At 39.3% G+C, this 25,811-nt stretch overlaps 1 long non-coding RNA gene across 2 annotated transcripts in view; it reads left to right on the top strand.

Annotated features, from left to right (window-relative positions):
• The window catches only part of LOC127484237 (uncharacterized), a 112,595-nt gene extending 100,822 nt beyond the window's left edge, over nt 1–11,773 (top strand). Inside the window, exon 7 of one of the 2 annotated variants that reach the window (XR_007911104.2) lies at nt 11,424–11,773. This is a non-coding gene — a long non-coding RNA (uncharacterized lncRNA). The remainder of the gene's footprint in view (nt 1–11,423) is intronic. The other variant, XR_007911106.2, reaches the window with a different exon arrangement.
• Nucleotides 11,774–25,811: the final 14,038 nt, after the last annotated feature.

The raw sequence follows: 25,811 nt of genomic DNA on the forward strand, positions 1-25,811 counted from the left end.
CTGGTCTATTCTATTATTCTGCCTCACACTTGGAACTTCTCTTCTCGTCCCAAGGCCAGGCTTTCTGGGACTTTGGTGGGGATTCAGCTCCCTGATGGGCTTTCTATGACAGACACAGCATTGAATACAAGTTTTTTTTTTTTTAACCAAAAAGAAAATAAAGATAAGGGAAAAGAGAGGGAATTATTGTCTCATTAAGCAGATGATAATTGCAATTATTCACCAAGAATTATGAATCACAAATGAGGATTGCAAAGTCAATTGGGAAATAATTTGGCTATAAATACTCATATTAAGCAGCCTAATGAAATCCGCTTTGCTTTAGAAACTTCCACTCTTGTTTTCATCAAGTGCTTTGTGGAAGTGCAAATCTTGATGAATTATTCCTGTCATTTGCAAGGCAGGAAAAAGAAGTAATGTGTTATAATAAGCATGTTGAGGGTTGCAGGATCTTCTGATGGTAATAATATCACCTACAACTCAATTGCATGTTTTTTTCACTCAGAATCATTATTTCATGTGACACACCACCACATAATATGAAACAAAGCAATATTCTATTGCAAAATTTACAGCCAAGGAAAATGTGATATAGAAAGACATAATGACAACCCCACAGACACACAATCAGTTGCAGAAGTAGAATCTGGGTTTGACTATTTGCAATAATGGGAATTTTTGTTTTGTTTTGTTTAAAGCACATTGCATCTACCATCCATTTCAATGCTTTTAGCTTCACATAAATGAAGATTGAACTGAAATGGATTTGAACAGTAGCATTATTTATTGGTTTATGTAAATGGTCAGTCCAAATGTAACTAGGCAAATGTGCTAGCTGGTTTGATCTGTAGTTCAGAAATATGAACAAAGTCCTAATTGCTTCCTATCTCTTCAGATATTGCAGTGCATCCCTTGAGTCTTAAACATTGCTCACTCTGTCACAGCAAAATTATCAACAACTTCAGGAAGAGGAACAGAGCTGCAGCTTCCGGGGTGTGAAGTGAAACAGCCACATCCCAGCCCCTTGGGCCTCAAATAATGGCATGTTCCTCAGAACAACAGTTGCCAACTTTTCAGGAAAACTGCATCCATTCATACATTGGAGTGAACCTGTGCCTCGATCTCAGGTGATACAAGAACCTACCCACTCCAAACACCAGTGCTCCAGTCTCGGTACTGCTAGGACTGCTTCTGAGACATGTCAAGCCCAATACCAAGATAGATACCCTTAGTTAAGACTCCCTACTGTGGGGAATACAAGAACAAAAGGATCCCCTAAAGCACTTATCCTCAAAATCTGTGCAGCCACCACCATTGCCAAAATTCTTGCAGTATAAACCACTGTGGCACCTGCAGTCATTGCTAAAGTTAACAGAAGAAGTTGTGCAGGAATTATTCTTAGGGACCGACAGCCACCACATCTTGCACAATCAGCATCCTCAGGCCCATCTGCAGATGATACTTTTCCTTTAGAAAAGTCACTCTGTAAAGTCGGGAAGAGATGATTGCACAATCAGTTGTGCGGACATCAATCCGGAGACACGAGACACATGAACAAGCAAAAGAAGATAGTACCACCAAAGGAATGCAATCATTTCCTAGTAATTGACCACAGATAAATGGGAATTTATATACTGTCTGAAAAATAACTGGAAACATTAATCTTAAGCAAGTTCAGCAAGATACAAGAGAATACAAGTAGACAACTCAGTGAAATCAGGAACACAAGTCCTGATCTCAAAAGAGAAATTCAGCAAAGTGATAGGTGTCACTGGGCTGAAAAATTCAAAGAAACAGAAAATATAATGGAGATCAACAACAAGAGACTACATCAAGCAAAAGGAAGAATTTGGGAACTTGAAGTAGGTCTTTTAAAATGACTTAGGAAAAATTGAAGAAGTGTGAAGTCAGCCTAGTTGACTTATGAAAAAAAATTAAACAAATATTTGTATTGTTGGAGTCATAGAACCCAAAGAGACAGAGAAGGCATAAGAAAAGTTATGTAATGAATACTTGCTGAAAACTACTCAAGTCCTGGGTGAGATAAGACATCCAGATCCATGAAACTCTAACATCTCTAAATAGAGTCAACCCACAGGGATCCTCTCCAAGGCACACTAATCAAGCTGTCAAAAATTGGAAACAAACAAAGGATTTTAAAATCAGAACTTTAAGTCACATGTAAGGGAATTCCCATTCCATTATTAGCAGTTTCTCAACAGAAACCTTGTAGGGCAGGAGAGAATGGAATGATACAGTCAAAGTATTAAAAGAAAAAAAAATAACCTGCCAGCCAAGAATAATCTAACAAGATTAATAATCTAATAATTAATAATCTAATAATTAATAATCTAATAATCTAATAAGAAAAGCTCTCATCCAGAAATGAAAAAGTCAAGTCTTTCAGAAACAAGCAAAAGCTTAGGCAATTGGTTACTACTACACTTTCCTTACAAAAATTACTTAAGGGAATTCTTCAAGCAGAAATGCAAGGATAGTCACTATCATGAACACATATTTACAGAAGTAAATATCTGGTCAAGTCCAGAATACTCCAAAATTGTAAAAGGATATAAAAATAATACATGTCTCTATTATGAAAGTATAAAGTCAGTCTAAAATAAATAAGCATCAAGTTCTTGAATATACTTAATAACTACAGCTATAATAAGTTATTAGAAGAGCTAAGTAAAATGACTTAAAATATAATTTGTGGAGGGAGAGAGTAAAAACATAAGAGTTTTTATGTGACTGAAGCTGCTTTCCAGTGAAAACAGTATGTTACAAGGTGTTTTATGGAGCCTTATGGTAATCACACAAAAATTATAGCAGATATAAAAATAAGGGACAGAAAGGAATCAAAGCCCGCTCTACGGAAAATGAACAAATCATGAAAGTAGAAAATAAGAAAAGAAGGAAAAAGATCAACTACAAAGTAACTTGAAAACAACAAAATGGTAACTTTAAGTCCTTACTTAGCAATAATAACCTTGAATGTAGATGAATTAAATTCTCCAATTCAAAGACACAGAGTGGCTAAATGGATTTAAAAAACAAAATCTAACTAGGTGTTCCCTACAAGAGACTCACTTAAGCTTTCAGGACACACATAGGTTGAAACTGAAAAAAATGGAAGAAACCTTGTATCTTACACTTGATACAATGCACTTAAAGCCTGTTACAAAAGACAAATAGCTATTAGTTAGCGATGAACTGGTCAGTTCATCAAAAGGACATAACCATTGTGAATGAATATGCACCCAGCACTGGAATACCCAAATATATAAACAACCATTAACAGATGTGAAGGGATAAATACCCAGCAATATCAAAACAGTAGAGGACATCAATATCCTACTTGCAACAATGAATAAACTAGACAGAAAATTAACAAGGAAATACTGGACTTAGATTGCACTTTTGACCCAATGGACCTCAAAGACACACACAGCACCTTCTAGTGGTAGAACACACATTTTTTTTCTCCAATGTATATTAAGCTTTATCCAGGATAGAAAATTTGTTAAGTAACAAAAGAGGTCTTCTCAAATTTAAGAAGACTGAAATCATTTCCAGTGTAATTTTGTTTTTCTAGAAATATCATTGTTTGGTCTTCCATGGTTCTTTTTACATTTATTCATTTCTTTTTTAAAAGATGTATTTATTTATTTGAAAGGTGGAGTAATACAGGCAGGCAGAGAGAGAAATCTTCCATCCCATTTGTTCACCCCCCAATTGGCCGCTATAGCCGGGGCTGCACCCATTCAACGCTAGGAGCCAGGAACTTCTGTGACTCCTAAGCAAGTGCAGGGGCCCAAGGACTTCAGCCATCTTCTACCGCTTTCCCAGGTCATAGCAGGGAGCTGGATCAGAAGTGGAGCAGCTGGGCTACGAACCAGCACCCATATGGGATGATGGCACTGAAGGCTGGGACTTTAGCTTGCTACACCACAGTGCCAGCCCCTCATTTATTTTCTTTTGATTTTATAGGATGGAGGAGGGAAATGGGGAGGGAGAGATAGAAACAGAGACAGTTAGACAGAAAAAGATTTTCCATTTGCTGGTTCACTGCCCAAATGTTCACCAAATGCCCATAATAGCCAGGACTGGACCAGGCCAAAACCAGGAGCCCATGAAACAATCTTGGTCTACCACTTGGACAGCATGCATTCAAGTACTTGGGCCATGAGCTGCTTCCTCCAAGGGATGCATTAGCAGAAACTGGAACAGAAAATGGAGCCCGAACATAAACACAGGCACTCTGTTCTGTGATGTAGACATCTCAAGCCAAGTCTTAATCAATGACCCAACACCCAATCCTCGCATAATTTTAGACCACACTGGCATTGAACTAGGAAACGGGATAAATCTTGGAAAGTTCCCAACTGTGTGGAAATTAAGCACATTCCTGAACAACCAATGGATAAAATAAGAAATCAAAAAGGAAACTAAAATAAATTGAGAAATGAAAATGAAAACATGACATACCTAAACCTATAAGATATAGGAAAAGTGGTTCTAAGAGAGAAATTTATTACTATAAATGCAGACACCAAAACAGAAGAAAAGGTGTGGGCATCTAGCCAGGTAAGAGGTAAAAGGCCAGTTATGCCTGTGACCCATGTTGGCATGCCTGGGTTCGTACCCGGCTCTAGATCCTGACTAATGCAAACCTCAGGAGCCATCTGTAATAACGCAAGTAATTGAGTTGCCACCAACTATTTGGGCTATCTGGATTAACTTTCCTGCTTCAGGCTTCAGTTTGGCCCAGGCCTGCCCATTACTGGGTGGAGCATTTGGGGAGTGGGTCTATGGATGATGTATGTGTATGTCTGCCTCTCAAATTTAAAAAATAAAAAATCAGATTCAAAATAAGTAGTTTAATATTATATCTCAAGAAACAAGAAAAACAAACTTAACAGAAAACAAAATTAACAGAAAGGTGAAAATAAAAATCACAACAGAAACAAATCAACTAGAGAACAGAAAACCATAAAAAGTGTTGATGAAAGTAGGTATTGGTTTTTGAAGAAAAAAAAAACCAAGCTGGTGAATCAGCTAGTTTAAGGAAAAAATGATGCAGGTAAACAAAATAAAAAAGAAAGTGAAGACGCCTAAGAAATAAAGAGGATCATAAGGTACCATTATGAAAAATCACAAGCCAACAAATGGATAACCTGGAGGAAATGGTAAATTCCTGGAAAAATGCAATCTACCAAGACTGAGTAGAGAAGAAATAGAAATCCTGAATAGACCAATAACAAGTAAGACTGGCAATGAAAATAATCATTGACTGCTGATCCTATCCAAATCTATATGGCTACAACTCTAGCCATGTGATTTTATAAAAATGCTTCAACTTCAACTTCTCTGAATTCCGTTTTTCTCTTTTATAAAATTAGTGGTTTCATAAAATTAGTTTTTTGACACTTCAATTTGATTTTAATAGGAAAATAATTTCCCTGCACAGAATTGGGTTTTTCTCCTTGAACAATATACATTTGATTCTGAATATATGACAGAGAAATGGAGGGACACTTGAGCAAGAAAACTGTTTCCCTTTTCATCATCCTGAAGTAACACCTTGACAGCAGGGGCTCCATTTTGGAGCACCTGAGACTCCATCTTGAGAAAGCGCCTCCTCTCCCCCCATGGTAAAACTCTGCTCTGAACTATGATCTAAAATACTCGGACAATAGCAGTCCCCTACATCTCACTCGGCAAAGTGTAGAAACCCCCTAGCATGATCGCTCAAGCTTAAAAACAGGCTGCACCTGGGTTAATAATAAGATTGGAATTTGTCTATGTCCTACATACGATTTAGGCCAATACCTGGATTCATGTCAAGATTATAATTGAAATTGTTAAGATTGTAATTGGAATTGTTATAATTGATATTAGTTTCGCTTAGTCTGTAGGTTAGTTTGATGCCAGTAACCATGTATTCCCCTCTCTCGATTTTGTGGTTTTTGCCTTTATATACACTGTTGCTTTGGGCTTCAGGGTCAAGAGTTCCTTAGGGCACGAGCCCACTTCTTGACTTGTGGAAATAAAGGACCATCAAATGTTATCAGTGTGTGTCACTCCTCTGTTTGCACTTGCTCAGGTACAACAATACATTAAGTTGACTTTGTTGACTGGGGAGAAATTACAACACTCCTTGGGCTTTGAAACTGTCCCTATCCTTCTCCCATTTCTAACTGGTGGCAGGCAAAAAAAGGATTACATAAAACAGGTTTCTGCTTTCTTTTCCAGGTCTTAGTTTTACCACAGTATTTGGTTAACTAACCTAAACAGTGGATGCTGTCTTAATTAAACATTCCTTCAGAAATGTGACACCTGATGTTCACTTTCAAAATTTCTTGTATTAACAATTTAGTCACCTACTCCAATCTTGCATCTGACCTTTTGCTATTTCTAATAATCTTTCAATAAATAGTTTAGATTTTTATGTATATATATTTGGAATAGATTCCTGAAAGTGGAATCAACAGGTCAAAGAGAAAACAGGTATCTTACTTGGATGGACCTTGCTAAATTGTTGACCACAAGTGTACCATTTTGTAACCCCACCAGAAAAATATGAGTCCAGTTTCCCCACAGCCTCACACATAAGGTATGCTATCCAAGCTTGCAAATCTGGCTAGTAGATAAGAAATTACATGGTTCTGATGTTTTAATTTGCATTTCCCTTTTATAAGTGAGATTGAGCATGGCTTCAGGCTATTGAATCATTTGCGCTGTTTTTTTTTTTTTTCCATGAATTCTGTTGAATTTTTTCTTCTTTTTTCTTGGCATGTTTAACTGTGACAAAAGGGGCAAACTTTTGACCCCAGTATGCCATTTGTTGTTTGCATTCATTACAGTTTATATTTTTCTTACAGTTTTTAAAAATGTATCATTAAATTTAATTCATGTTTTTATTCAGAGGCTAAACAAGGTGCTGAGGTACTATCCATGTGGGGAGGTGGCATTAAATCTGAGAGGCCTGACGGTGGGGTGCCTGATCATGTAGATTTGCTCATACCAAGCGGTTTCTGAGCAGGGGAACTTTGAATACTGTACCTGGGGAAGCCCCCAGGCAAACCAGAGTGGGCAAGTCACTGTGCATGGAAGTTGAGATGGATTACCATCCTGTGAAATATGTTAAGAGCATTTGGGGAACAGCAAATTTCAAGGACAAACCCTGACACAGAAAAGGCTAAGTAGTTTGTAAGCAGTACCATGTGACGTGACTACTGTAGTAGACAGAGAGGAAAGGCGTCTAATTGAATAACCGGATGGAAGAGTCACATTGTGTAAGATCGTCACACCATGGATAGAAGGAGTGTAACCTGCATTTACTCTAAAAGCTTTTGAATGCTATTGGCAGGCTTTAGTACAAGAGTGGCACGATCCATTCATGCCATTTAGATCTGTTTAACTTTCATCGTTTGGGTGTTGGCTTTTGGTTCAGTTTGGATCTTTACACTCCAGTCTCTTCATATGAGAACATTTATCTGCTATACTGAATCTCACCCTCCACTTCAACACACACAGCATCTGTTGCCCAGGCCCACACAAAGCAAGAAGCAGCAGCTTTGTGGATAAACAAATGGCAAAGGGACTGAAAAGTGGTCCAAGCTTCCCTCTTATAAATCCTACAAAGGGTTTTCTCAAGAGAAGCCGCTGATAGCAAAGCTTTCAAAGGCCAGAAAGGCACTCCAATAGAAGGTATCTTTTAAAGTTACAGGAGTTCTTTTTATGTATTTATGAGTTTGCTTGATAACTGGTATTTCCTTACTGTATTGGAAATCTTGAAATTTAAGTGTAAAATAATTTATTATTCTTTCTCCAATTGCCACATCCAACCATATTCTGTCACACCTCATTTTATGACACCTTAATAGTAAGTGAGGCAGATTCTACTGCTTTTGCAATCATTTTCGGTGACCATAGAAGTCACTCAGCCCAGATGGATTTAAATTTCCAATCGCAAATGCAATTCAAACATCAAACTTTCAAATTGCTGAACAGGCCTCCCTCTGGAGGACTTGGAATGGGAATGGGATATGTAATTTGATCCTAGATCCTCACATCATGCTGAGACTGGTGTTTGCCTGGTCTGTGTTTGGAAGGTCTCTTTCCCTCCACCTCTATGTCTAGCCTAGATGCACAGAGGCAGGGAATGGGAAGGACTGGGATAGAAGGGAGGCTGTCAGCCACATGGGAGGAATCCACAGGTTCACTTTGAGTCCTATTATATTCACATTACCCACGAAGGTGGTGACTGCTGCAAAGGTGCGAGTAATTTTTTGGAGGCAGTTGTTAAGTTCTACTCTGGCTCTTTCCATTACTAAGCACTCAAAATAGAAGTGCTATATCTCCTTTCTTCTCCATATTACACACACTTACTTCTTTATGGAGGGTTCTTTCTCTCAGAAGTCAAGTGGGCAACCTAGTGGCCCTGGCCTTGGTTCTGTGATGTTGACTTGATTCTTTTATTTGACTCTTTTCCATGAGAAATTCACTGGATGTGAGTTCCCATCCTCTCCTTCCTAATTATTCTACCTAGTGAATCCATTAGTCCACTGATCTGGGCAGTCCTGCCTTCAAACACCTCCAGGTAAGAAGCAGTGCTTGGTCTCTTTGGGAACTCTCCTCAAATTCCAGGGAACATATGTCAACATCTGTCAAGAACTTAGGATTCATTTTCGTTCCATTCTCTACCTGCAGATTCCACAGCTGAGCAGTGTAGCAGAATGAGAGGGAGACACCAATGATTCCTTCTCTACAAAGAACTAATTCTGGGGCTGGCACTGTGGCATAGCAGGTAAAGCCACCACCTGCAGTGCCAGCATCCCATATGGGTGCCAGTTCAAATCCTGGCTGCTCCACTTCTCATCCAGCTCTCTGCTATGGCCTGGGAAAGCAGTGGAAAATGGCAAAAGTCCTTGGGCCCCTGCAACCACATGGGAGACCTGGAAAAAGTTCCTGGCTCCTGGCTTTGGGTCAGCATAGCTCTGGCCTTTGTAGCTAACTGGGGAATGAACCAGCAGATGGAAGACACTTCCCTCCCTCCCTCCCTCTCTCTCTGCCTTTCCTTCTCCCTGTAACTCTTTCAAATAAATATATAAAGCTTAAAAAAAAATAGAGGACTCAATTCCACTGAATTGAAGTTTGCAGCCTCTTTCACTTGGCTTTGGATGAAGACAAGTATACAAACTCTCCATGGGGGAAAAAGTCCAGAGTCTCTTGTCCCTGGTCTGGGAGCAGGTATGGGCTAAAAGAGATTAAAAGGAATGGGGGTCACTTTACAAAATCATGGAGTTAAATGAGACATTAATAGAGATGCCGCTAACCTGCACAACCTCTCTAAATAAATTAGATAAAGTACTTCCTCCTGGAAGGAAATAATGTGTGTGTGCACAGCTAGGTTACAGAGAGCAAGCTGCATTTTAGTCCTTATTATCCTCCTGGCTGTACATATTGGGACAACAAACAACCTGCACAAAACAACTACAGGCTGTGGTCCTGACACAGCTGTGATAATCAGAGACAAGAGGGCAGGTTTTTGGCTACTGCTTAATAAACTCTAAAGAAGGGGGTCTGGCCTCAACTGGTAGTAGTAGCTCTGTGCCAGCTACATCATTACAGTGAAAAGCCAAAGAAAAATTTGCACCCAACTTCGCACTGGGTAAATACGACACACTATTGACACTGTGCTCTGAGATTTAGACGTCTGCTTGGGGAGAAGCTGTTTTAAAGTACTATCCAAAGTCAATTTGAAAGAGAAGCTATTGCTTACAATAATTGAGGGTACCATATTTTAAGGTTAAGTTACATTATCTTTACCTAACATACTCAAAACAGCAGGAAAACATTTTAATTATGAGAACCAAACTCTGGAACCAAATATTAAATACACTGAGAAAATTAGGAAGAAAAAAACTAATTGCTTGCCTCCATCCTATTGAGAATTGTGATATGGCCAAATCTCAATAATTTCTTTTTGTTGTTATTTCTGTATTTTTTGTACATTTAAAAGACTTTTCCTTTTCTTTTTAATCAGTACAGATGAAAATTATTCATATTCCTTAATTCAGTAGAGAATTGTCATTCGTTTCTCTATTAGTTTCTTTTTTATTATTTCCATGGACCCCAATTCTTTTTTCGTTGTTGCTAAAGAAACTACCTGTTGTCCAAACCCATGCCATTTTATAGGGTTTTTTTAAAGATTTATTTATTTGAAATGCACAGCTACAGATAGAGGCAGAGAGAAAGAGAGAGACAGAGAGAGGTCTTCCATCCACTGGTTCACTTTCCAGATGGCTGCCAATGGTCTGAGCTGATCCGAAGCTAGGAGCTTCTTTTGGGTCTCCCACATGAGTACAGGGCCCAAGGACTTGAGCCATCTTCTTGCCTTCCTAGGCCATACCAGAGAGCTGGAATGGAAGTAGAGCAGCTGGATCTCAAACCAGTCACATATGAGATGCCAGTACTGCAGGCAATGGCTTTACCTGCTATGCCACGGTGCTGGCACCTGTGGACCCCAATTCTAAAACATATTCTTCTCCCAGCTACAAACCCCCATAATAATGGGTCAAAAATATATTTGTGCATTATTATGTCTTTGTAAAATGCGTATAGTGAGGAAATAATTTTAAGATCTGATTTTCAGCTATTTTTAAATATTTTATAAGTTAATATATCATTTTATGTTTTAAAATTTTTATTTATGTATTTGTTTATTTGAGAGGCAGAGAGAGACAGACAGATATTTCCTATCTGCTAGTTTTCTCCCCAAATGTCTGCAGTGGCCAGGACAAAGCCAAGAGCTAGGGACTCAATGCAGTTTTCCCACACAGGTAGCAGGGGCCCAAATACTTGGATGATCACTTGATGCCTCCCAGGGTACACAGTAGCAGGAAACTGGAAATTGGGAGCAGAGCCAAGGCTTGAACCCAGCACTCCAATATGGGAGATGGGCATTCTATTAGGTGTCTTAACTGCTGTGCCAAATGCATGCCCCTTGTATGTATTTTTCAGTGTTTATATATGATACAGAATTATGTCTATGTATCATTTTTTAAATTTCTCAGCACTATTTGTAAAATAATTTGTTTTTTGTGTGTATGTAATTTTTGCTTCTACCTGCAATAGGATATTCTATAATTTGCAGTCGCCACCTTATGCTGCCCTTTCTTTCAATAATGATTGCCTACAGCTCTAAGCATATTGACTCATGTCTCTTTATGAACCTGTGCTTAGATTACTGTGTCACAGGTTATCTGCACTTTTAAATTTGACTATGTACTGCCATATTTGCTCTCCAGAATGGCCATAATGTTCTGCATTTGTACCCCAGCACACTATGTGGCCTCTGCATTTGGCCAACAAACATCACATTTAAATGGGCTTGTTGTCAATGTCTATCTCTCTAGGGGACACTGAGAACACTGAAACTAATTCATGCAAATGGACACAAATTCTTGGAAATTAGGGGGAAGTCACTGGATGGAAACAGCTGCAAGGTGTATCATTGAGCACAGGGAGGAGTATTGTTAATGAAGTCCAAGCAATTGAATGGTTAATTAGATGGTAAGTTAACACTGAAAAGGCTCTAACTTCTCTTACTCCTTTAATTTAATTGCACATTGTTTAAGGTATGCAACATGATGGCTTTGGATACGTATAGATTTCTTTATTCTTTTTAAAACTATGTTCTAATTATCACATTTATATTGTTACAGATATTAGAAAATTCTAGAAAAGTACAGCAATTAAACATAATTTTATTCAATCCTTTATCAGAGCCAAATTATCTATTCTGCAATTGTAAAACATTTGAGATTTTATTGTGTATTTCATTTCCTATAATTTAACCAAAATGTTTCAAAATTGATCCTGCATAATTTAAACCTTTTCCTCCAACATAATTTTCTAGGTCTGCTTTGTTACAATGTACATATAATACAGGATGGTTAATCTCAATTTCACTTTTGAATTGGTAATTGGAAGCTATGGTGATGGTGACATCCCTGAAAATCCAAAATTTATTATGCTAAATGTAAAACAAACAGATAATTAAGAGTTTCTGCCTCTCACATCACTGCCTGATAAAGTCCTTGATCCAGGAATGGACACATTTGAGTTTTTAAATCAATGCATTCCAACAGTCCCATTTGAGTATTTGACAGTTAGGTTAAGCTTTTCATTCACTTTTTCTCTAAAGAGAATATATCTGGAAATGTTAGGAAACCATGATGGAATTTTAGGAAGACTCCCTACGTTTCTCTTATATGATTAGGAAATGTCATTAATAGTGCAAGTTGGAAGAAGTGGAAGAAAACAGAACCATTAAATTTCCCTTTGGCATTGAAAGGGAGAGAGAGACATCAGCTTGTTTGCTCCTAGCCTTCCCAAATGAGAAAACTGAATAATTTTTTTTTTTTTGACAGACAGAGTTAGACAGTGAGAGAGAGAGAGACAGAAAGAAAGGTTTTTTTTTTTTTTTTTTTTTTTCCATTGCTTCACCCCTCAAGTGGCCACTGCAGCCAGTACGCTGCACCAATCTAAGCCAGGAGCCAGGTGCTTCTGGTCTCCCATGCGGGTGCAGGGCCCAAGATATTGGGCCATCCTCCACTGCCTTCCTGGGCCACAGCAGAGAGCTAGACTGGAAGAGGAGCTACCGGGACAGAATCCGGCACCCCAGCTGGGACTAGAACCTGGTGTGCTGGTGCCGCAGGTGGAGGATTAGCCTAGTGAGCTGCGGCGCCGGCCAAAACTGAATAATTCTGACCAAAAAAATGTTTTTAACTTCTTGAGGTCATAGAAGACCTACTAAGGAAATCAGTTTTTTTAGGGCCAGTATTCCAGGAAGGAGGGAAATGCAACGTGATGTGCCCACCATTAGGAACTGCTTTTCTGTTCAAGGCATTTGCTGATTTAAAAGCTGAAGCTAATGGCTAAGTGTTTTGTTCAGCAGCTAAGACGCTGATAATGATGCCCGCATCCCTTATCAGAGTTCCTGGGCTCCATCCCTAGGTTCTAGTCCCAATTCCAGCATTTCTGTTAATGCAGATCCTGGGAGGCAGCAGAGATTGTGCTAGTACCTGGGTCGCTCCATCCCCTGGCTCCAGCCTGCTCCCTGCCCTGCTACTTCAGGCATTTAAGGAGATGGCGGAGTTCGTGTTGTCCCTGTTTCTCTTTCTCTCTCTCTCCCCTCCCTCCCTTCCTCCCTTCCTCTCTCTCTGTGTGTGTCTCTCTGTATCTCTGTCTCTGTCTCTTTCATAGATAAATAATAAAATAAAAAACACACCAAGAGGCTACAAAATCTGGGTATTAGCTGGGGGCTGAGACTGGCTGAAGTCTTATAATCCGGGAGTGAAGATGGAGTTTAGAGGCAGCTCTTGCTCACCAATGAAATTAAACTGTAATCACAAAAGGTTGCATTTTAAACCTAATTGTTCACTAGATATACACCAGGTCCTACAAGGACTCAACTTTGAACCACTTGGAATAATGGTTTAAGAGCATCCCTTAGTAATGGCATTCCTAGGACATTTTTAATCTCTAAACTGCATAATTCAGAAAACCTAATATCCGGCCGGCGCTGTGGCTCAATAGGCTAATCCTCCACCTGCAGCGCCGGCACCAGATTCTGTCCCGTCTGCCCCTCTTCCAGTCCAGCTCTCTGCTGTGGCCCAGGAGGGCAGTGGAGGATGGCCCAAGTTCTTGGGCCCTGCACCCACATGGGAGACCAGGAGAAGTACCTGGCTCCTAGCTTCGGATCAGCACGGTGCACCAGCCGCAGCACGCCAGCTGCAGCAGCCATTGGAGGGTGAACCAAGGGAAAAAAGGAAAACCTTTCTCTCTGTCTCTGTCTCTCACTGTCCACTCTGCCTGTCAAAGGAAAGAAAGAAAGAAAGAAAGAAAGAAAGAAAGAAAGAAAGAAAGAAGAGAAGAGAAGAGAAGAGAAGAGAAGAGAAGAGAAGAGAAGAGAAGAGAAGACCTAATATCCGTTGAAACAAAAAGTGTGTTGGGTCAGGGTCTTGTTAGAAAACAGAAATGATACCACATCTTTCAGTTAAAGTTTATTTTGAAAAATTTTTCAGTGAGAATTAATGACCGGGAGGGCGGGGGTGGGGAGAGAGAGGAAGGGGAGAAGGAGAAGGAGAGAGAAAAGGAGAGGGAGGGATAAGGAGGGAGAGGGAGAGAGGGAGATAGAGAGAGAGAAACACTTAGGTAGCAAATACAGAAGGAGCGACTTCACTTACAACTGGGGAACAAAGGGAAAAGTTGGGAATGTTAAATGATTAGAATAGAGGCCTCTGAGAGGTTTGAAAAGGCCAAACCAAGACAGGAGAAGGACCTGCTATTCCCCTGAGCCTGAGAGAGAAATCTTGATGGGGCCAATACCCAGTCTTCTTGGACAAGGCATTGCCAGGTTGCTGCTGGAGTTTCTGAGCCATCAGGCTGGTTTTGTGTTCATCTGAAAAAGTAGACACTGAAAAAACTGCTGCCACCTAAACACCTGCTCTTGAGTGAAGAAACAGTGTAAAGAGGAATTGATGGAGACAGGACAGCAACAGTTCCTTTTTCTTCTAACCTTCCAGTTGGGTATCTGCTATTGGCGCAGCCCAGTAGGCAGGTGGCAAATCAGAAACGACCTTGCAGATTCACAGCTGCACAACAGAATACAGGCAGGTTGGAGGCGGAAAAAATTACAGCTCCGTGACTGCCACAGTGAGGCTGTGAAGGAACATAACTGACCAGGAAGAAGTGTGAAAGCAGACAGCAGGACCGAATCAGAGGCCATCCGCACACCAGAGTGGCCAGACAGTTATGTGAGAACAGCTGTGATTAATATGCTCAAGAAATTCAATGACAGAATGGAGAGAATTTTGGCAAAAAACTACCGGTAACTATACAATCCAATCAAAAGGAGGCTGAAAAGTATAAAAACTGAAATTAAGGACACAATGAAAATACAACTTTAAAAAGTAGGATATAAAACCAATTTATTTCCACCAAAATGTCAAGGAATGAAAAAAATAAACATGCTTTTTATTAACACCATTGAAGGGCAGGGTAAAAAGCCACACTCTACAGTAATAGCCTTTTTGAGGAGTGGACATAATAATGGTTACTTACTTATGTTTATGAAGTTGAAGACCCACTAATAACAATTTTTTAGGTATTTTCATCTCAATCTTTGGATTAAATTTAATATCAATAAAAATCCTATTTGTGTGTTTATCCTGCTGGTTAAGCCCCCAAGTCCTACAGTGGAGTGCCTGAGCTACATTCCAGGTTCTAATGCCCAATTCCAGATTCCTGCTCAGGTGCATCCTAGAGACAGCAATGATGGCTCAAGTAATTGAGTAGCTGCCACTCATCTGGGAGACCCGGATAGAGTTATTGGCTCCTGGATCAGAGGGCCCAACCCTAGCCATTGTGGGCATTTGGAAAGTGAATGGCAGATTGGAGCTCTTCCTCTCTGCACTTCTGTTTCTCAAATCAAAACTTAAAAGAAGATTCCAGGAGGATTTATTTTAGAAATTTAAGTTTTGGGCTGGCACCATGGCTCACTTGGCTAATCCTCTACCTGTGGCACCGGCACACCAGGTTCTAGTCCCAGTTGGGGCACCAGATTCTGTCCTGGTTGCTCCTCTTCCAGTCCAGCTCTCTGCTGTGACCCGGGAAGGCAGTGGAGGATGGCCCAAGTGCTTGGGCCCTGTACCTGTATGGGAGACCAGGAGAAGCACCTGGCTCCTGGCTTCGGATCAGTGCAGCACGCCAGCCATTGTGGCCATTTGGGGGGTGAACCAACGGAAAAGGAAGACCTTTCTCTCTCTCTCTCTCTCTCTCTCTCTAACTCTGCCTGTCAAAAAAAAAAAAAAGAAATTTAACTTTTCATTCTGTCTTCTATACAGAAATATCAATGATGAAGAACAGTCAAGATAATATTGAAGAAAGATAACAAAATCTTACAAGTTAAATTTCTGGAATATAGGATGTGGTACTGATAGAATAATACACAAATACAAATAGACCAATGAAACCAAAAACAGTAGAAAAAAATGGCTTACATAAACAGGGTCCCTGATTTGATACAAGGTCAAATATGAAACTGCAGAATATTGTGATAAACCAGTCTTTCCAATAAGTTCTTTTGGCCCAACTGGACATCCACATTTTAAAAATGAATTTTGTCTTCTATTCAAAATATAAGCAAAGATTAATTACAGCTGAATTGTACATCTAAACATGGAAGATAGAACAAAACTTCCAGGAGTTAACAAATGAGAAGACATTCATTTGCCTTCTTATATTTCTAAATACTTTTTAAAAGGATACCAAAACACTAAGTGTAAACTTTGATTAATTGGACTTTATTTCATTCAGTCATTTCTGTTGAACAGGAAAAGCAGCCATTAGAGTGTGAACGGTAAAATGCAAAGTGATGTCTCAGTATTTAACCAGTAGAGCTTTTTCTCAGAACACATAAAGGACTTCTACATAACAATAGAAAAATGAAAACAGTGCAATAGAGGTAGAAGCACTTCACAAAAAACATACCCCAAAATACCATTGAACATATAAAGTCTGTACTCATTAGGGTATTTCAAACAGAAGCCCCAAATACCAGTACAGAATTAAAAAGTTTACTAGTAATGGAAAACAGATAATTTTTATTCTGACTGCTTATTAAACTATGCTAGTCTCATCTTTGTATGACAAATTAAGGAATAATATCTTATCCTACTAGTCAAAGCTCTGTATAGCTTGCATCAGACTTTCAAGATTTCCAAGGTTCATCCATAGGATCTAATGTTACAGATACAAGAAGTACTTCCTCTTCTGCAGCTCTGTCTTTAGATCTATCTCTCACCTTTGGGTCCTCAATTAGCTTATCATAGTCTCCTTTAACTCCCTTCTCTACCCAGGCTTCCATATTCGCTTCTCTCTCAAATGGCAGGTTCTTCATGCATTCATTCCCCGCCATCACACATGTCTCCACATCCTTCAAACTAGACATTATATTTCCCCACCCAGTTGCTCTGATATTTGATGGCCCTGTGCTTAGGTTTCAAAGCTTTTTTATATTTTATGCTTCCTAATATACTTAAGTAGTAAGCTAGTTCATTCATCTTTGTCAACCTTCTCTTACTTGTTTCTATGACCCACACAATTTTGGGCACAAGAAATCATTCTATAAACCTTTGAGCTGAGTACCAAAAATTGAAATAAAGTGAAATTTTAATTCGTAAACCTGTCATTAAGGGAGCAGGGGAAAGAAGGTGGACATTTTGAGGATCTACAAAATACTTGATATTATGCAAGGTCATTATGTACATTATGGATTTGGAAGTTGTGTGAGGACTGAATGACAACTCATTACCCACATCTGAAGTCTAAGGTAGAATACAGGCCATGCCAATGCACTTTGCTTATAACATGACTTGCAGTTTCTTCCATTCCTTCTATACATGCTTATTTTTCTTACATTAATTTCTGTCTCAAAGACAGTAAAGTAGCAGCAAGGTATAAAGAGTACCAGCATAGGTTTTTGAGACTTTCCTTAATCTGAGCACATATTCCAGCCTAGAATGATGACGTGACTTCTCTCTACCTCAACAGACTGATAATCAGAACAAAATGAGGTTTCCTACATAAAATACTTTGTATAGTATCTGTTACCCAAAAAGTACTCAAGCTATGTTACTTCATATTATTTTATCTGAAGCAAGGAATGTGACCCCCTTTTTATTTGACAGGTAGAGTTAGACAGTGAGAGAGACAAAGGTCTTCCCTCCATGGATTCACCCCCCAAATGGCCACTATGGCTGGTGCTGCACCAATCCGATGGCAGGAGCCAGGTGCTTTTTCCTGGTCTCCCATGCGGGTACAGGAGCCCAAGCACCTGGGCCATCCTCCACTGCCTTCCTGGGCCACAGCAAAGAGCTAGACTGGAAGAGGAGCAACTGGACTAGAACCCGGCACCCATATGGGATGCCAGCACCGCAGGTAGAGGATTAACCAAGTGAGCCACGGTGCAGGCACCAGAATGTGACCTTTTAGAACACTAGTTTCCACATTGATAACAAAAGGGTCTTGGCTCTGAATTCTTTATGCCCATCTAGCACTAAAGCTTGGGCACACGTGTGTTTCTACATCCAAATATACACCATTCATCTTTAGTTGAAATTGCAAAGGCGAGTTTTCAGGCTTTCATTTATATATATATATATATATATATATATATATATATATACACACACACACACACACACACACAATTATCTCCAGAGTACTTTGTTAGTGTGGATTCAACATAGTGAAATTCTGGCCAACAAAATAAAGACAGAAAGGAGATTGTGAGGAGATCCAAGATGACTGAGTAGTGAGAAGACACACTGACCTCATCACAGAAAGATAACAGGAAAACAAAGGCAGGAACACGTTCCCAGGAGACAGACTCACAGAGAAAGTTTCAGTGGAGAAGTGACAGAAGAAAACAGAGACCTCATGGGACAGCGAGGAAAGAGGACGCACACACCTCTGGGGTTGGCTGCATTGCCAGCCATCCCTAGTACTCTGCAGCTGACTGCCACTGGGAAGTGCCATCTTCCAGGCAGGAAGGATTTGTTGCAGCACCTTTCCACTAGCAGCTTTAAATGAAGCAGAATTCCACAGTCCTCACCGACTTCAAGTGCAGCCTTTGGGGAGCTGACAGTGATTTGAGCGAGTACTCTGGTTTGAAAAGGGAAGTTGCACTGCCTCCTTCCTCTCCCTACTCCCCCAGAGTGCCAGACTCAAGGCTGTGGCAAGTCACTATGGGATTCTGTTCTGATTCTGTGAACTACAAGCAGTTCTGTCATGACCAGAAGTGACCAGAGCCAGAGCGAGAGAGCAGACACCAGGCATTCTGTAACTGTGGAAGTCCTTACAGCTGGGTTCATTCACTCTGTGTGATCCAGGGGAGAGCCCCTCAGCTTCTTTGAGCTACAACAAACAGCCATTAAAACCAGAGACAACAACAACAACAAATAAACAAACAAAAAAATGATCCCTCCCTTAGGAAGCTCCTCCCGTGTCTCCTACCTCATGATGCTGCAAGACCTAAGCACAAGCCCCACAATCATCACTGCATTCCAAGAGAAAACTGGGGGCACTTCCATTTGTGCTTTGTGTAGTTAGGACTGTTGATATTGGTATTACAATCTTTAGAACAGCTTGCACTAACTCACAATATCTGGAATGTTCTTCTGCAACACCCTGCTTCAGGCGGGTGGTGACTAATAGTCACAATACCTGGTTCCTACCCTGAGAGATCTAGGTAATGATTTCCCTGTATGCTGCAACTCCAGAACTGTACCAGACAGTACCAATTGCCTCAAACCTACTGGAATCTACCCAGTGGGGACTGAAGGAAGAACTTGCCTGCAGTCCACCTCTCCAACTCATACCTCCCAGCAAAATATCTCCTGTCTATCTTGTATTCACTCTGTAGGACTGGAGCATGGTTCAGTTTACATCCCCCCAATCCTGTACTATAAGCCCCAGGACCAGTCACACTCTTCCAGAAGGACCTGGACAAAGTCCTGGCCACAACCAGTGTCTGAAACACAACCAATGGTGCCACAAGGCCTAGCATCACTCAGCCTTGATAGTAGCACAAAGGGGCAGTCCCCTTTGTATCCTTCCGTACCAGGAACAACACCCTGGCTGCCACAATCCCTAGTTTAACTTACAGCTAACTCTCTAGGGACTGAAGATACACAATGTAACAAGTCCACATTCCCCTCAAAGTTACATTTCTACCACTATGAGACTCCACAGACTAAATGATTTTGTTACTTACAGATACAGCTGACACTGAATAAATCAAAAGAAATCACTCAAAGGTAACATTTATGAGCTCATCTAAAACCAAGGACATAGCAACAAGTTCAATGATATCCTGCAATCCATCTAAAACATTAACTCTTTTCAGATAAAATCTATTCCACGAAGGAGGAAATATTACACCAGACAAGCAGATGTCAATGTAGGAACACAGGAAACAAACAGGCAAGGTAGCATGGCAGTCCCAAAAGAACATAGTGATTCTTCAGAAATAGATCTTGATCTGAAGGCAATCCACAAAATGCCACAAATAGAAGCAAACATAATGATTGTAAGGAAAATCAATGCAATACAAGAGAATACAGATAGACTGTTTAAAGAAATGATGAAAACCACAGATAGCATAAAAGAAACATTCACAAAGAAGATGGACATCATCAAAAAGAACCAGAAATTTTGGAGATGAAATCTTCAATAAAAGAAATAAAAAATACAACTGGGGCTTCAACAGCACAATAGACCAAGTGGAGGAAAGAATTTTTGATCTGGAAGGCAAGACATTTGAAATAACCCAATAAGACAAGTAAAAATAAAGTTAAAATAATGGAGAAAGAATATGAGGGACTGGTGTTGTGGCACAGTGGGTTGAACCACCAACTGCAATGCTGGCATCCCATGTCACTGCCAGTTGGAGTCCTAGCTGCTCCATTTCCAATCCAGCTCCCTGTTAATGACCTGGAAAAGCAGTGAAACATGACACAAGGCCTCAGTCCCCTGGACTCCCACATGGGAGACCTGGATGAAGCTCCTGGCTCCTGGCTTCAAGCTGGCTCAACCCTGACTGTTGCAAACATTTGGGGAGTTAATCAGCAGATAGATGATCTCTCTCTCTCTCTCTCTCTCTCTCTCTCTTTCTCTCTCTCTTTCTCCCTCCCTCCCTCTCTTTCTCTATACCTCTTTCAAGTAAATAAATAAGCTGGTAAGCATGAAATATATATTAAGTGATCAAATATTCAAATTTCAGGGATTCGTAAGGATAAGAGAACAAAAAAGATGCTGAGACCCTACTAAATGAAATAATAGTTGAAAATTTTTTAAGTCTTAAAAGACATATGGATATCCAGACACAGAAAGAACAAAGGACCTCAAGCAAACTCAACCAAAAAAAGATCTTCTCAAAGAAATAGTTAAATTATCAAAAGTTAAGGACAAAAAGAATCCCAAAGACATTAAGAGAAAGGCAACATTATATAAAGGAAAACCAATTAGGCTAACAGCAGATTTCTCAGCAGAAAGTCTACAGGCCAGAAGAGAGTGGGATGATATATTCAAAGTCTTAAAGGAAAAAAAAAAAAACTCCCAACCAAGAATATTATATTCAGTGAAGCTATCTTTCAGAAGTAAAGAAGAAATAAGGTACTTCCCAAATAACCAAAAACAGAAAATTAACCACCAACAGACCAGCTTACAAAAAATTCTGAAGGGAGTCTTTTGCTTAACAGATTTATTTTATTTATTTGAAATGCAGAGTTAAATATAGAAGGAGGAAGAAACAGAATGAGAGAGAAATACAGAGAGAGAGGTCTTTCATCCATTGGTTCACTCCCCAAATGGTTGTAACAATCAGGGTTGGCTAGGTCAAAGAAGAAGGAGCCTGAAGATTATTCTAGGCTTCACATGTGGGTGCAGGGTCCCAAGCACTTGGCCCATCTTCTGCTGCTTTTCCCAAGCCATTAGCAGGGAGCTGGTTTGGAAGTGGAGCAGCTGGGACTTGAACCAGCACTCATGTGGGATTCTGGAATCAAAGGTCATGGCTTCATCTGCTACACTAAAAGGCAAGCCTCTGAAGGGAGTCATGTTAGAAGCAAACATAATGAAAACACGTAACAGTACAGCTTTAACAGAGCAGTTATAATCAGTAACCAATCAACAGAATCTCAGATATTCATTCTTATCCACAAACACTAACCCTTAATGTAAATGAATTAAATTTCTCAGTCAAAAAAATTTAGGTTGGCAGAATGGATTAAAAAAAAAAAAAAAACCAACTATGTGCTACCCAAAAGAAATTCATTTCAGGGCTAGCGCTGTGGCATAGCAGATAAAGCTACTGCCTGCAGTGCCGGCATCCCATGTGGGTGCCAGTTTGAGTCCTGGCTACTCCACTTGCAATCCAGCTCTCTGCTATGGCCTGGGAAAGCAGTAGAAGATGGCCCAAGTGCTTGGGACCCTGCACCCACTTGGGATACCTGGAAGAAGACCTGTCTCCTGGCTTTGGATTGGTTTTACTGCTCAAATCTACAAAGCATTTAAAGAGGAACTAACTTCAATAACTTTCAAACTATCCAAAATATTGAACAGGATGGAGCTCTGCTAAATTCTTTTTATGAAGGCAGCATCACTCTGATACCAAAACTGAATAAAGATTCATCATGAAAACAAAACTGCACCCTCTCAGTACTTGGTTAATTCCACTCCTAGGACCACTGGCGGTAATGCTCACCCTGGCCTTTATACTATATTGTCTGTTTAAGTGTTTACAGGAGGTGATAACAGAACAAACCAAAGCCTTCACCAACCAGGCAGTCAACCAAATGCTCCTACAGGGATATACTCAGCTCCCCACCCCGGAGATTGAGGCTTTAGACATCGCTCCACACCATCAGAGAGTAACTTGCTGCCCCCATGTCAGCATGTAGCTCTAAAATAGAGCATCAACCCTCCACCTCTTCTGGACTTTTGGGACTGACATAATCCCATACAACACTTGCTTTATAAGAATCAAATTGGGGGGATGTTAGTAACATAGTGCAGTCTTATCTGTGGAGCAATCTATACCATCCTGGTGTTCACACCTCTAACTCCCACTGCCATTTCTAGAAGCTAGGTGGCCAAATGGCCTAATCACAGGGGTCAGCTCCACCCCCAACCCAATGTGATTTGCTGCTCCTATTTCCCTGCACCCTGCAAAGGTATAATAGGACCTGCTTCCTGCACACATTCTCTCTCTCTCTCTCTTGATTCTCTTTCTGGACCCCTCTCTCTACTTCGCCCCTTCCCTCTAGCCTGTCAGATTTTCCTGATAATAAATCCTTTCCTTAGAAAGAAAGAAAGGAAGTAAGAAAGAAAGAAAGAAAAAGAGAGAGAGACAGAGAGAGAGAGAGAAGAAAACTATAGACTTATACCCTTGATGAACATAGATGCAAAAATTCTCAACAAAATACTTGCAAACTGAATCCAAAACCACATAAAAAAGATCAAACATCTCTATCAACTGTGATTTCCTTCAGAGATGTAAGGGTGGTTCAGCATTTTCCATTAATAAACATTATAAATAACATCAACAGATTAATGAATGAAACATATATGGTCACCTCAGTAGCAGCTGAGAAAGAATTTGATAAGATTCAACATCCTTACATGATAAAAACACTCCAAAATTTAGATATAGAAGGAAAATAACTCAAAAGTATACAGGCCTTATGTGACAAACCAACAGCTAATATCATACTGCATGGGCAAAAACTGAAAACATTTCCTCTCAGATCTAGAACAAGATAAGGATGTCCGCTTTCACCACTTATTCAGTATAGTATCAGAAGGATTATCAAGAGCAATTCAAGAGGAGAAAGAAAGAAAAAGGGATAAAAATTAGAAAGCATAAAGTCAAAATATCTATGTTTGTAGATGACATGAAGTTATACATGGGAAAACCAGAACACTCCACCAAAAAGCCATTAGAACTGATGAATCAATTCAGCAAAGTAGCAGGTTACAAAATAAACATACCAAGATAGTATTTTTTGTACACTAATGATGAACTTGCAAAAAGAGAAATCAAAATGGTAATCCCATTCACAATAGCATCAAAAATCTAATATTTAGGAATAAACTTTATCCAAAGAAGTGGAAGATCTCCAAAATGAAAATTACACAAAATATTCAAAAATATTTCCTGCTCAAGGATTGGGAGATTATAATAAAAAATCAAAATTACTTAATGAAATGCATAGATTAAATGCATCCCTATCAAAATACCAATGACATTCTTTACAGAATTAAAAAAAAAATTTGCATGGAATCACGAAAGACCCAGAAGAGCCAAAGTGATTTTGAGGAAAAAAAAAAAAAAACAGGCTGGAAGCATCACAATACTTCACTTCAAAGCATATCACAAGGCTCTGTATTTTACTCACATAGAAATAGTATTGTATTGATACAAAAAACAACATATGGGCCAATGGAACAGAATAGAGCATCTAGAAATTAATCCATGTACATACAGCCAATGTATTTTTATGGTATTATTTATTTATTTATTTATTTTTAAACTTTTATTTAATGAATATAAATTTCCAAAGTACAGCTTATGGATTACAATGGCTTCCCCCCCATAACGTCCCTCCCACCTGCAACCCTCCCCTTTCCCACTCCCTCTCCCCTTCCATTCACATCAAGATTCATTTTTGATTCTCTTTATATACAGAAGATCAGTTTTGACAAAAGTGCCCAATCATAGATCAAAGAAAGGATAATCACATCAACAAATGATGCTGGCAAAACTGGATGTGTATATGTAGAATAAAATTAGATCCATACCTCTCATCATATACAAAAATTAACTCAAGATGAATCAAAGATATAAATTTAATATCTGAAAATATGAGGTTGCTGGAAAATAATATAGGGGAAACACTTCAAGATACCAGTGAAGGCAATGACTTAGTTGGATAAGACCCCCAAATGACAGGCAACTGAATCAGAGCCTAACAAATGGATTCTCTCAAACACAGAAGCTTCTGTACATCAAAGTAAACAATCAACAGAGTGAAGAGACAGCCCACATAATGAGAAAAATATTTGCAAGCTATTTATGCAACAAAGGATTAAATGCAGCTCAAAAGGATTTTATACTACTAAAAAACTCAAACAAGAACAAAAAAAAGTAACCAATTCAGTTAAGAAATGGAAAGGGACCTCTATAAATAGATCTCAAAAGAAGAAATACAAACAGTTAACAAATATATGGAAAAATACTGACTATCCCTAGCTATCAGGAAAATTCAAATCAAAACTACAATGGGAAATCTCCTCAGCCCTGTCAGAATGGCTAAAATCCAAAACAGAGAGTAACAAATGCAGGTGAGGATGTGGAGAGAGGGGAACTCTTATATGCTCTTGGTGGAAAACTAAAAATAGACTTGTTGTATGATCCAGCAATCCCACTATGGGGTATATACACAATTGACATGAATCATTATATCAAAGAGATACTTGCTCCACCATATTTATAGCAATAATGTTCATAGCAGCCAAAATATGGAATCACCCAAGGCCCATCGTTGAATGAACGGATAAAGAAAACATTTATACACACATTCTCTCTCTCTCTCTTACATATGCACACACACACGCACACCACAGATGGATTAATACTAAGCTAGGTAAAATGTTAAATTTTATCATTTGCATCAAAATAGATGCAAATGGAGGACATCATGTTGCATGAAATAGCCAGACACAGAAAAACAAATATTGTATGTTATTTATATGTAGGAGAGAAGGAAGAAAGGAAGGGAAGGAGGGAGTGAAGGGGGGAGGGAGGGAGGGAGGGAAGGAGGGAAGAAAGCAAACCAGAAAGGAAAGATAGAAAGGACTATGTTTATCAGTTCTGCTGCGAAAGTTTTGTCAAACTTTGTTTTAAACCATGGTGAAACAGCTTGATAGAAATTATATGCTACTACAGATTTAATGACATTATATTTTATCCTTTATATGATTGAAGTTGAAGGTATTTTCATTTAATTATTTATAGTCCTTGCCTACTTTCCTGTTGTACTATAGTCTTTTTGATTTTTATTTTTGGACTTACTTAGTGGAGCCATTAAGCCTTTGATTATAATGTAAATTAAAATATTATCTCAAAAATTTGTGCGCAAATTATTTTAGATTTTATTTGTTATGCAAGTGTCATATAT

Source organism: Oryctolagus cuniculus, chromosome 15 (assembly GCF_964237555.1).
Source record: "Oryctolagus cuniculus chromosome 15, mOryCun1.1, whole genome shotgun sequence".
Lineage (NCBI taxonomy): Eukaryota > Metazoa > Chordata > Mammalia > Lagomorpha > Leporidae > Oryctolagus > Oryctolagus cuniculus.